The sequence below is a fragment of the Petaurus breviceps genome, unplaced genomic scaffold (assembly GCF_028583685.1).
Source record: "Petaurus breviceps papuanus isolate PSGF00001 unplaced genomic scaffold, PetGlider_PUasm1.0 90847, whole genome shotgun sequence".
Classification (NCBI taxonomy): Eukaryota; Metazoa; Chordata; class Mammalia; order Diprotodontia; family Petauridae; genus Petaurus; species Petaurus breviceps.
The window spans coordinates 21155057-21169027 of NW_027187360.1; the positions used below are offsets into that span (position 1 = coordinate 21155057).

Below are 13971 nucleotides of genomic sequence, written 5' to 3' on the forward strand. Positions count from 1 at the left end.
AAAGTGGTTTCCCATTTCCTTCTCTAGTTCATTTTACAGATGAGGAAACTGAGGCAAACAGAGGTTAAGTGATTTGCACAGGGTGACACAGCTAGTTATTTGTCTGAGGCCAGAATTGAACTCAGAAAGATGAGTCTTCCTAATTCCAGGCCCAACACTCTATCCACTGCTCCACCTAGCTTCCCCAATGAGAATATAGAATAGAATATGTTATTCTATATTTTATGCGGATGATACATGTTATGCCTAATTCATTATGGAGAAGATTATAAACCAAACCCTCTCTGCCTGTGTTCATACTGTCCTCTATGCCTGTAATGTTTTTCTGCCTCTTGAAATCCCATCTTTACTTTAAAACATAATTTAAATTCATCTACTCCTAGAATTCCCCAAATCCCTTAACATCTATACCCTGCTCCACCCCCCACACTTTTTATACTTCTCCAATACATTTACTTTGTCACATTATGCTTTATTGATATTTTTGTCTTAATTACCTTCTTAGACTGTAAGCTCAGTGAGGGCAGGGATTCATGTCTGATTTAAACTTTGCTTCTTTCTTAACCCTTAGGACAAGGCACTGAAGGTTTGGTGTCTACTGAATTAACAAATTCCAAGAAATACCATTCCTAATATCACATAGCAGCTAAAAGGTTTCAAAAAGAGTTCTAATCAGGCCTATTTAAAGGATTATTTGTAGAGTACTTGAAAAGAGTTTTTCCTCTTAAGTACGGTTAACCTCCCTGGTAATAGTGCTACCACTATTCATTTAATTAGTGAACCCTCTCCTCATAGACAGTGCTTAGGGAAACTTTAGCCCAGCTGGGTTCCAACAATCACAAATTAGTGGGGTTTGAGTTAATGAGGTTTAACTGTGTACACATTGAGACGGTGAGGTCAGAATCTTCCCCGGTTTGCCTTTAAGAACTGTGAGCAAGCACAGCTTAGGGAGATCACTAGCCTCCAGCCCCAACAGCAAAGATAGCATTTCCACAATGTCCTTGCCCCTTCTGCAAAGCACACTGAACTCTGCCAGGAACTCAATAAATGGGAATTAAATTGAACAGATGAGGTTTTTTTTCCCCTTAATGTCTGGTGTTTGAATCTCCGAAGGTCAGAGTTGAGATTGGATTCAAGAATTGCCCTTTGACCCCGAGTGTGCACTGACCTTTCTTCCCCTTCCCTGACCGTCTCATTTCTTGAATTCTTGAAAATCCCAGGTTTCAGATGGAGTGAACAAACTGGGCCAGCTGTTCAATGTCTGATGGGACTTGGGATTTTTTTTAATCCTTTTTTTTTGTTGAGGTAATATGAGTGTAAAGAGTGCCTAACTTAAGAGTCATGGTTAAAGTCTGCAATCCTTGAGCCATGGATTGGAATTCCTGCTCCAATACCTGGTATGTCAGTCAATGAGCATTTATTTAAGTGCCTACTATGTGCCAATCACTGTAATGAGTACTGGAGGGCAAGCCTTCTTGCTATCTTTGTCCTAGGGTTGGAATCTCAAATACATCCATAGATGAAAGGGGTAGAGTCTTGAACTATTAGTTTTTTAAGAATGAAGCCTTGGGGCGGCCAGGTAGCTCAGCGAGTAAGACCAGCCCCAGTGTCGGGATGACCTGGGGATCGAATCTGGGCTCAGATACTTAGCACCACACCTAGAAATAACTGGCCAAGTAACCTTGAGCAAGTTACTTAACCCCAATTGCTTTAAAAAAACAAAAAGAATGAAGCCTGAGTGTATTTAAATCATGATATTTTCACAAATTTCTTCTTCAGGTCAAAAGACTTTCTTTGAGGGGCAGGTACTAAGCACAGCCTCAGCACATGCAGAGTTTGGTATAGGAGAAGAGGAAATAGCAGATACAGCAAAGTGATCTCTCTCCCCATTACTGCTGGCCCAGCTGGTCAACCCACAGGCAGCATAAAAAGACTTAGGAATCAGACCCAGGGCAACTCCACCCTCCTACCTGCCCATGCCAAAGGCTTCCTTGGGTCAGTTCTGTCCTTTGAGACATTGACCAAAGGCCAGCCAGGCTTATTGCCACTGGCAACAATAAGTGGCCTGCCCCTTCCTTAAGAAGCAGCTAGGTGACACAGTAGAGAGAGGGCTGGGCCTGTTGTCAGAAAGACCTGAGTTCAAATCTAGCCTCTCATATTTAGTAGCTATATGACCCTAGGCAAAGCATTTAACCTCTGTCTGCATCTGTCTCCTTGTCTGTACAATGAGGGCAATGATAGTAACTACCTTCCCAGATGATTGTGAGGATCAAATGAGATAATACTTGTGAAATGCTTAGCAAAGTACCCAGCACATAGTAGGTATTTAACCAAAGTTTGTTTTCTTCTTTCCTTAAATGTCCTGGCTAAACATCAAATTCATATGCTGTGATAAAGGTGGTACCATTCCTTGTGATGGTGTTCACTTGCTCCCTATGGATCTGCTGGCTTCTCCGGTTACAGTGCTAACACTGTGAGCATCAATTTCCTCATCTTTAAAATGGGGACAAAAATACTTACACTATGTACCTCACAGTTTTGTTATGAGGAAAGCACTTTGTAAACCTTTGTAAAACATTTTTACAAGTATTTATTTATCTTTCCCTCTCACTGCCTTCCCCATTGAATAATAAAAATAAAAGGAAAACACTCATAACATGGAAGCTCCAGCAAAACCAATTCCCACACTGGCCATGTCTGAAATATATTTCTCATTCTGCATCTTAAGTCCAACACCTCTCAGGTAGGAGGTTGGTAGCTTGTTTCATCTTAATGCCTCTAGACTCGTGGTTTATCATTGCTTTTTTTTTTTTTGGAGGGGGGAAGGCAGGGCAATTGGGGTTAAGTGACTTGCCTAAGGTCACATGGCTAGTAAGTGTTAAGTGTCTGAGGCCACATTTGAACTCAGGTCCTCCTGACTCCAGGGCCAGTGCTCTATTCATTACGCGCCACCTCGCCACCTCCCGATGCCCTTATCATTGCTCTTAAAGCACCTTAATCCTTAATTTCTTTAATTTTAATTAATTTATTTACTTTTAGTTTTCAACAGTCAGTTCCTCAATCCTTTATGTTTCAAATTTTCTCCCTCCACCCCTCCACCCCCTCCACCTATGGCGGCATGTAATCAAATATAGGATCTGCAAATATCTTCACATTAAACATTAGTCAAGTTGTAAAGAAGGCCTAATCCTTAGTTTATTTAAGAACTTAACCTAAACACCACCTTCTCATGAATCTTCTCTTGAAACTCACCCCAGCTACTAGAACTTCATCACCAAAAACAAGAAAAATCTTTTCATATATTTTGCATATGCTTATACACATACCTGTTTTTTCCCCTGAAAGAAGGTGAGCTCCATGAGGATAAGGACTGCTTAATTTTTGTTAAAAAACAATTGTGTATAGCACATAGTAGTAGTTTTTAAAAATCATATTAATTAATATAAATTCAAACTATTAATCATTATGTTATTTCTATAGCCCTTATTCTCTTATTGGTAAAAATACAAGTGAACAGGTTTGAAGAATGTTAGCCTTAGAAAGGACACCTACTTCACTTTATTATGTGATTCCCTGCTCCCCACCTTCATCCCCCAGTCAGGTTAATATCATTATAGAATGTAGTTATTAGTGATAAAGTTTTAAATGTGCAAACAATTAATTAATTTATTCCTTTGATCCCTTTATGAGATTAGAACCTCTTTGACTAGATCAAGAAGAGAACAGTGATTATGTAACCAAACAAACTAATCACACCTCTGGGGGCTTTCTATGTCTGGAGAAATTTTACTAGTTCACCAGTCCAGGAATGATCTAGTGCAGTAGCAGAGAATTTAAAGATAGGAACTGAGGATTACCATACAAGAGCTGGACCCAAGCCCTTAAGAGAGTTTCTTCCTTATTTCTCTCTCTCCATGTCTTTGTCTCTCTTTGTCTCTGTTCTCCTTCCTCTTTCCATTTTCCTCTTCTCTCTCCTTTACCTCTTCTTCTCCCCATTGTCATTGGAAAGACTGGCCCAATATCAGACAAGACATTCCAAGGACAAAGGGATATGGAGAGATACTTACACAAGGGAAGGTGCATGAAGACCCTACAAAGAGAGAGGGAGAAAGGATTTCCAGTACTAGGAATTGTGAAGAAAGAGCTTCAGGGTTTATGACCCCTCATGGCTGAGAGAAGTGCTGGCTATGGACTCCAGAAAGGCACAGACCCTTACAATATGCAGAGAGCTATACCTAAAGGGAATTTAATGAAGTCTTTATGAAAGGAGAAAAATTTTTCATCAATAGAAGCTGTGAGTTATCCCTTAATCATATATGTTCCCTATAATGTGGCTCACTACCATAATATTCTATGCTTGATCCCACTTTTCTTAGATAATTTTGTGTATCTGTGGGAGAACTCCCTCTAAGGCTTTTGGATATAACATATTGTAATAGCTGTTCTTACTATCCATTCCTAGTAAATACCTTGTCTAGAAGTTAAGTCAACTGTCTGATTATTAATGAAAATCACAATGATGGGGGCTGGTGAGCTATAGCATTAGTAACGTAACCCCTCAGAGTTACCTCTAGAACTTTGAGAAGAGCAGTCATTTTTCTGTATCACTAACCTCAGATATAGGTATGAATTGGGGACATAATCTAGAGGGGGTACTACAGAAAGATGGAGGAACTGAAGCCCAGAGAATAGAAGAAACCTCTCTAAGATCACACTAGCACTATGTAGCAGTTTCAGGATTTGATACAAAGTATTCTAACTCCAATCCAGTGCTCTTTCCATCATTTCATATAACCTTATCCTTTCCCTTTAACTATGTGGATCTTCATTCTTCTATAACTAATGCATCAGAGAGATTTTTTGTGGGATTGTGTGGAAACAAGTAGAAATTTTAGAGATGTGTAGGTGTGTGAATAAAGCCTTACTCTGATGGCTCATTGTGATGTAGAAGCTATCCTAGATTTACAAAAGCTGTCCCAGCAAACGTTGATCTCTGGCAAGTTCTCCTGTGTTGGAAAGGCTTTGAGCATGATCTTGGTTGTAGACTATACCTGCTGTTGTAATAAGTGCTTCTTGAGTTGACCATGTTTCCGTCTTAGGACTGGCCTAACTGATTGTGGAGAAGATCATTTCCAGTAGACTTGCCGCTTGATGATGAATTCTTTATCCTTGGCAACCCTAAAAAAAAAAAAAAGGAAAATACAAAAGGGCCTTTAGTTCTGGGTAACTCGCTTTTCTGCAGTGACTGAGTGAACAAAAAGAGAGCAAGAGGTGATAATTATCAATTTTTAGACTTTCTATAATCATTTTAGTGTTGATACTCTATCAGATCCTAATATAATGATTCATAAATCATTATTTTATGGGAGGAACTGAGATCAGATGATCTGGTTTCAAAATTTATCTCTGACACATTGTGTGAATGGACAAGTAATTTAACCTCACTGAGTCTTGGTTTCTTTTTGCTTTTTGGAGGAGGGAAAGCAGGGCAGCTGGCATTAAGTGACTTGCCCAAGGTCACATGGCTAGTAAGTGTTAAGGGTCTGAGTCTGGATTGGAACTCAGGTCCTCCTGACTCCAGGGCCAGTGCTCTATTCACTGTGCCATCTAGCTTCCCCTCTTGGTTTCTTCATTAGTAAAATGGGGATAAAAATACTTGTATTCATTTTATGCTTTGGAAGAGTGAGGGAAGTCCTGTTCTTTCTCTCTATCTGTTGGTGCTATGTGGTATTCTTTGTAGGAACCAAAAAAATGGACATACTAGTAGAGAAACTGAATTAGTCACATCAAGCATTTATTAGCACTGTGCTAAGTGCTAGAGATACAAATAGAAGAAAAAACTAAGACAGTCCCTGCCCTCAAGGTGCTTACCTTCTAAATGGGGAAGACAACTTTCTAATTAGGGGGAATAGATACCTGACTAGGGGCATGGTGACACAATACATAGAGTCAGAAGCATAACCCAAAGGGGAATGAAGCATGGCCAGCCTGGGCCCATCCCCCAAATGGAGGGAACACACCAAGGATGGCAGAGGCCTATTCTAGGGTGAAAAGTCTCTAGGTGCTTTTACTTCTAGGGAAGTAAAAGGATGAGAAGGCTCCTGAACCATGGTGACAAAGTCCAGAGAATCAGAAAGGCAATCAGAAGGGGAATCATTTTGATGTTAATATCCCCACTGTAAATGAAACCAGAGGACAGAGGGAGGGTTCTGCAAAATCAATGACTGGTTTTCAGGTTCTCCTCAGATGATTAAATTGCAGAGTTGGTGCAATTGGCTTTATTTTGTGTCCAAAGGTAAGAAGTATCATTTCATTGGATACATCGTCTTCTCACATTGCATTGCTTATGATGAGCATTTGAGAAAGGACCACAGTTTGCAGGTTAACACTTAGTACACAGGATAAGAAATTAGTGAAATTCTTAAAAACAAAACAAAACAAAAAACTACCTCAATGAGATGCTTTAAATTAAATCAACATTTTAAATACTACCGTGTTTCCCCGATAATAAGACCTATCCCAAAAATAAGCCCTCCCCTTACCGTATAAGATTCCTCTAAAATAAGCCCTCCCCCGAAAATAAGCCCTATTGAGATTGCTACTGTAGTGAAAGTGATCCCCTGTGCTACACACTACATTACAGTACCCTCTGTATGCACCGTCCCCCCCCCCCCGGGTGAAACGCACGCCGCGCTCCGAGCTGCACTACGAGCAGGTTACCTGGACAAGACATATTCATTTAAAGAGAGCTATATTGCTGGACATTACAGATTGGGTCCACTTCTTCTGAAGGAAATGGAGGCGCAAGACATCTAGGACGGAATTCAGGGTATGGACACTTATGATGATGTTGTTGAAGAAGATGACATGATCATTATTGAATAAAGGTACATTTTTTTGTTCACATTTACCTGTTTATTAAAATTGCTGTCAATGTTCATTAAAATAAGCCCTCCCCTGAAAATAAGCCCTCTGGTGTTTTTCTGTCCAAAAAAATAATAAGACAGTGTCTTATTATCGGGGAAACATGGTAGATGATTTCAATACAAATCACAGAGGATGGTTAAAAAAGTTGGAAAATATATTTTAAAGGCCAATGACTTATAGAGGACCCACAGAGCAACTGTGGAAGATTTGCATTTGGTACCATATAATGTTAAGGCACATGGGGGTGGGAGGCAAGCACATTGAGTGAACTCTGGATGGAGAATTTATTGGAAGTCATGAATAAGAATCATACAGGATAAGAAGGCGTGGATAGGTTCTGTTCTGCAGCATTGGAGGGAAGATCCACAATGATGAGATCATGAGAGTATTGACATGTGTGAGCTGGAGCTCTATTAGAGCTTGAGACTTGTGAACATAAATTTAAGTCCCTAAATCTTCCCCAACTTTGAGACATTATTTGTCTTTTTAATTCAATTCAATAAATTATTTGTTGGAACTACAACCCTCTATATAGGAACTATACAGGAATTTCCATACAGAAACTGTACATCTATATTTATGTTAGCTATTCTTATAGACTGCTATGCTTGGTGATGCAAAAAGTTGCATTGATACAGATTCTCCACCTTAGAATGGAGCTTACTGTCTAGTAGATGTATCGGATTTATACTCAGTTCATAACATCATTCCTCAAGAAAGGACATCAGGGACCATTTGGTTGAAACTCTTCATTTTACACACAAGAAATTAGAAGCACAGAGAGGTTAAATGACTTGCCTAACAGCACAAATAATAACTATCTGGGGCAAGATTCGAATCTAGGTCCTCTGACACCATAATCAATAGTCCCATGGTGCTACATTGCCACGGTTATTTCATAAGTAGGGTTAGGGACAAGGAAAAGATTTTATTGTGATTTTGTTGGTATAGAGAATGCCAACATGAGAAAACTTCCTCATAAATACACAGGTACTTAAGTAACCAACAAAATAATACATGATAAGTGCATTATGGAAGTGCAAGCCAAATGCTAAGAAAGAGCTAAGAAGTGAAGAGGGCACTTCTGCCTGGTGGGATCAAGGCAAGAGGTTTAATATTGGCAGCATTTGAATTATCCTTTAAAAGACAGGTATATAGAGGATAGAAGGGCATTCTAGGTTTTTCTAAGTCAATTCCAAGATTCCATCCCATTTTGGATAACTGGATATTTAGTTGATTCTCTGCCTAAACTGAGGAGTAAGTCAGAGTTACATTGCATGTAGAAGTTTTGTGCACAGAAATTAGCAGAGAGAAGATCTGTGTAGAGATGCTTATAGGGAGGACAGAGGTTGGGAGGGGAAAGGGAGATGATTTTAAGTGGTGTGAGTGGTGGGAAGCACATTTCTGAAGAGGCTGCAGCGATCACCCATCCCTCCCTTGGGCAGACTCAGGCTGGCTTCTTCCTGGACCAAACGTGCTTGGGAAGTTAAATAAATCAAATAGGGAAGAATGGGCATTGGATAAAAATGGCAAAATGACACTTTCTAATTCCCTAATAAAATTACAGGCTCCGTAAACAGGATGCAAGTGCATCATGGAGCCCTGCGTCAGAAGTACTTCCTCAGCACTGGTCAGGACTGCCAGGAAACATAAACTTTTAGCTCATCACTGGTGCGTCCATTTCACTCACTGACTTGGGCTGATAGAGTTGAGGCAAGGCTATTAAATTGCCCAGTGCCCCTGAACTGCATCTAGGGGCAGGAAGCCAGAAGCCTGCTCAGTTGGTGCAGTTCTGAAGGGCAGTGTTAATTGGCCCTGACATCTCAGTTTCATCATCACTGCTTCCTCTCTATAATGATACCAGTTATGTAGGAGATACTGACTGATTTCTCTCTACACTGATAACTATACAAGTTATGTAGGAGATACTGAACCAGCATGAACCATGAACTCAGAGTTCAAGCCTAACCTCTTTATCCCCCTGTAAGGATGATACAAGAGTAAGGGTAAGCTAAAAGTCCCTTTAGACTTTGGCTAGTTGTATGTGTATATGAAAGGCAGGCAGGCAGACAGGAAGGAAGGAAGAGAGGAAGGGAGGGAGAAAAGAAAGAAGGAAAGACTAATTAAATATCTATTATATGCCAAGTACTATGCCAAGTGCTTTGAAAATATTATCTCATTTGATCCTCCCAACAACCCTGGGAGATAGGAGCTATTACTGTTTTTATTGTTCGGTCGTTTCAGTCACATCTGGCTCTTCATGACCCTATTTGGGATTTTCTTGGCAAAGCTACTGGAGTGGTTTGCCATTTCCTTCTCCAGGTCATTTTACACGTGAGGAAACTGAGGCACACAGGGTTATCTGATTTGTCCAAGGTCATACAGACAGTAAGTGTCTGAGGTCTGATTTGAAGTCAGGGAGATGAGTCTTCCTGACTTCAGGACGGCTGCTCTATCCACTGTGCCACCTAGCTGCCCCAGGTACTATTATTATCCCCATTTTAAAGTTGAGAAAACTGAGGCAAATAGAAGTAACTTGGCCAAGATCACCCAGCAAATACATCTGAGGCTGTGGCTAAGCAGAAAGGAGGGACAATGACTTTTCCTTTGAGTTTAGCTTTAATATTGTACCTTTCCCCATCTCACCTCCTGAAAGAGCAGAAGAGTCGTCAAGTTGTAACAAACCAAGGAGCCCCTGAATTCCTTGGCATTTATTGGACAAATAGCCCTTAGATCAACAATGACCAGGTGTAGTCTTAGAGATTAAAATCAGGAGGTACATGGAATGCTCACCATAAGCTAGAGTGAGGTCAACCTTGCACACACAAATTCATTCACCAGTGTATGTCCTGGAGCCTCAGGAAATTCATAGAAAAGATAAAGCCTAAGCATGTTAGGTAGCTTGGAGGACTTGGCTCTATATCCTAGTGAACTTGGTATCTGGGATAAAAATTCTTTTTCTTTAGATAAAAGACCTTCTATCCAAGACTCTAGAAAGAACAGACAAGGCCATTCCATAAAAGGGGAAAAAGAAAAACCTGGAAGGTTGTACTCCCTCCTGGCAGTACTGTTGACCTTATGGCTGAGGTGGTGTGTGTGTGTGTGTGTGTGTGTGTGTGTGTGTGTGTGTGCGCGCGTGCATGTGTGCGTTTGCTAAAAAAGCTATTAAAATGGCTCTGGTTTTTTACCTAAAATTCCACTCTAATCATGAAGAAAAGCTAGAACTGAAGCAAAGGATTTCATCTGAAGCTAGAAGCAAAGTGATGTCACACAACCACATGCCAGAGAGGCCATATGTATGCCTGGTGGCATCTAGCAGAGACCATGTGGAACAGCACCTGGTAGAAACTGTGAATCAAGGGGAGACAAGTGAAGACTTAGAACAGCTAAGCACAGTGCGATGACAGCAGTGTTGGGAGTCACTCTGCCATGTATGACTACCAGGGGGTATGGTGGATAAAACATTGTCCTTGGATTCAGAAAGACCTGAGTTCAAATCCAGCCTCAGACACTTATTAACTGCATGATCCTGGACAAGTCACTTAATCTCTGTTTGCCTCAGTTTCCTCTATTGGAAAATAGGGATAATCACAACACCTACCTCTCAGGCTTTTTGTTAGGATTAAAAGAGATAATATTTATAACAAGTGCTTAGCACATAATTGTTGCTGTTATTTGTCCTTTGTTTTCAAAGCAGATCAATGACATCATGGAGTAATGTCTTGACTCTTAAATTGGATTTAAGTGAGCAGAATTGTACAAAGTGGCCACTTCACTCTCTTTTCCAAAGTCATTGAAGTCCAGTGGGAAGAGAGAAGTCAAGATGACTGGCAGTGACTCAGGGTGCAGTGAATGACTCTGGCATCTGCGGTGTCTGACCAAGCTCCAAGCACTCCACAGCACCTGCTTCTACTGCCTTCATGGCCATTGGGACAGATTGTTCTCATTCGCCCATTCCTGCTTGGGACATCTGTAGCAGCAAGCACCCCAAGCGTCCTCAGGGTTTGCTGCCAACATAGGTTCTTGGATCTGCTTTGATAAAGGAAAGCAACTCAAAATGGGTTAACAAGCTTACTTTAATCAGTCAAACATATATCGTTTACCTCGTTCAGGGGAAAAAGGTCAGCACCCCAAACTTCAAAGTATACAGGCAGAATTATCAAGACAGAAACAGATCAAGTAGACAGCTTTCCAAACTGTCCAGCCATTACATCCATACCAAATCAACATCTGGGTTTCAACATCTGGCTGGGGGGGGGCTCTGGACAACGGCTTCCCAGAATTCAGATCAAATCACAGAACACTTCTCAAAGTGAGCCCCAAAACAAAGCTACACATCAGGGCTTATATAGCCTTCTCCTGGCTCAGAGAATGTAACAACCTTATTGACTCACTGGCCAATCAAGAAGTATCTACTGAAAAACAAGCCTCCCACCCCAGGCTCCAGGTGCACTTTAGCCTAGGGGCAGGGAAGATCTTAAAAATTTACATTCCCATTACAACATCTTCACATTCCTGGGGTAGGACCCTCCCCCCCCCCAACTCACTGACAGATCTGAGGCCCATCAGTTACCCTCAACCTGGTCTAACCTCTCTGCCAAGGAGGCTTTATCAGGGTGTGGCCTCTGGGCATGTGACAGCTTCCTGGAGCCTCAAGTGAGAACTGGGTGCCAGGTGGACCCACAGGGGGATGAGCGACCCTACACAGGGCTCTGCAGGCCCTCACACCAGAGGGGCTCGTTCTCTCTGAACATGGTAGATCCTATATAAATATTTATTCTCTTCCTTTCCCTTCCCTCTTGTACCCTGGCCACATGGATTCCATTCATGTGTACATGTACATGTATGTGTATGTGTATGTGTGTATGTGTATTGTATTGCATGTTTGTACATATGTGTATATATAAATATATGTGTGCATGTATATACATTTTTTTCACTCTTCTGGAAGGAGACATTTTGCTGCTTATTTTCCTTACTCTGTTATGTCATTAAATACCTTTGGTTTTAATTAATTGTGTCCTGTGGCTGATGATTCAAGGTAAAGGCATGTTCTGGGGGTTTTAGTTGAAGTGCACCGCACAGAGTACCTTGAACCCAGAGTTAGGTACTCTTTGTTAGAGGTCTTACCCTGGGAATTAGGGTGGAGGTAGGGAATACATAAGGATAGATCACCCAAGATTGACACTGGGCATTCTGCTTTTCCCTGTCTCGTAGCCCCTACCCCCATTCTTTCTCCCCATACTTACTCTATTAATGCCCTAATCTGCTTGTACCAACTAACATATTTTGCTCACACTCTATACCTCTCTCCTCCCCTAAAGGTTGGCCTCTAGTACCACCGAACAGAGCCATATCTAGACATTTACCATCTAGAGCAAATTCATTTGAGCTAGGGGTTGAAGGTATGACCCTTACTGTGTGGTGTTGTTCAGTTGTTTTCAGTCTTGTCTAACTCTTCGTGACCCCATTTGGGGTTTTCTTTTTTTTTTTTTTTAAAGCAATCGGGGTTAAATAACTTGATCAAGGTTACACCGCCAGTTATTTCTGGGTGTGGTGCTGAGTATCTGAGCCCGGACTTGATCCAGGTCATCCCGACACTGGAGCCAGTGCTCTTACTCACTGAGCCACCTGGCCGCCCCTAAGCAATTGGGGTTAAGTAACTTGCTCAAGGTTACACGGCCAGGTGTTTCTGGGTAGGTGCTAAGTGTCTGAGCCCGGGATTCGATCTCCAGGTCTTCTCAACACTGGAGCCGGTGCTCTTACTCGCTGTGCTACCTGGCCGCCCCAATTTGGGGTTTTCTTGCCAAAGATACTGGACTTGTTTGCCATTTCCTTCTCCAGTTCTCTATATAGATGTGGAAACTGAGGCAAACAGGATTAAGCTAGTCAGTGTCTGAGGTCAGATTTGAACTCTGATGTTCATGACTTCAGACCTGGCACTTTATCCACCATTCCACTTAGCTACTCTGAAATTTATTTGAACTTGTGGTTTAAGGTATGACCCTTACTGAATATTGCTGAGGTAATTTGGACACAGAAGTTATGGGAGGGGGGGAGTTGAATAAAGAGCCAGGGTGTTAGAAGGGTTAGACATGGGATGGAGAAGCCTCCAAGCCATGTACTAAAATTATCGGAGTGATCTGAAAGTGTTTGCTAACAAGAAGTATCTTGACAGGACAGAATGGATCTTTAAAGGAGGAGAGGCAGCTGAGTGATGGTGGCAGAGGGAGGGTCTGAAAGGAACAGCCTAGAGTGAGGAGAATGCCAGCTTCTCCTGCCTGGCCCTGCCCTGTGTGTCAGGAAGCGGGGGAGAAGGAGCAGGCAGCTTTGCAGAGGCTGACAGATATGACACCTTCAGGCCGAGGCTAGGTTTCAGATCGCTCCAGAAGGTTGAAGGGTATGAAAGGAAGAATTCCAGGCCCATAAGCACAGATTTATGGTTAAGAAGTTGTCTAGTTCAACCTTCTCATTTTATAGAGGACAAAATTTGAGGCCAGAAAGTGAAATGACTAACTGAAGGTCACATAGTTAGTGAGAGAGTTAGGATTCCAACTCACATTTTTCTCTCTCTCTCTATCCGGTGAGTCGTCCACTGCTCCACAGCAAAGGAAGGGTCTAGAGGACAGTTGCTGAGGGAGGACTAGAGTCAAGCTTATTGACCAGAATGGGGTATAAGGTTGAGGTGAACCTTGGATCCAGCTGATCCAGCTACTTAGCTTTTCTTCTCTCACCACATCTCCTGAAATCTGGAAAGGTATAGGTCCATAAACCAGGCAATTTACTACAAGATTGGGGTAGCAGGAATGTAATCTGCCAGTCTTGGGGGAGAAAGGAATGAATGTCTTTGTTGGAGAAAGAGAGATGAGTTTTGGGAGCTGGCTGGTCTGCTGCTGGTGCTATGAAGAGGCAGGGTGGGCTTTTCTAGTCTGCCAGTCCCCTGGGAGAAGAGAGGGAGACTGCAGTGGGAACCAGACATGGGTCAAAGGCAGCTGCATGTGTGTGTGTGTGTGTGTGTGTGTGTGTGTGTGTGTGTGTGTGTGT

General features: G+C 41.8%; 1 long non-coding RNA gene across 2 annotated transcripts in view; it reads right to left on the bottom strand.

The window, feature by feature from the left end:
- LOC138149636 (uncharacterized) overlaps window positions 1–13971 on the bottom strand; it is an 83565-nt gene that overhangs the window by 56376 nt on the left and 13218 nt on the right. Inside the window, exons 2-3 of one of the 2 annotated variants that reach the window (XR_011165375.1) lie at window positions 5052–5178; window positions 3858–4090 (exon numbers count right to left, since the gene is read on the bottom strand). This is a non-coding gene — a long non-coding RNA (uncharacterized lncRNA). Of the gene's footprint in view, window positions 1–3766; window positions 4091–5051; window positions 5179–13971 lie in introns of those variants that run through there. The other variant, XR_011165374.1, reaches the window with a different exon arrangement.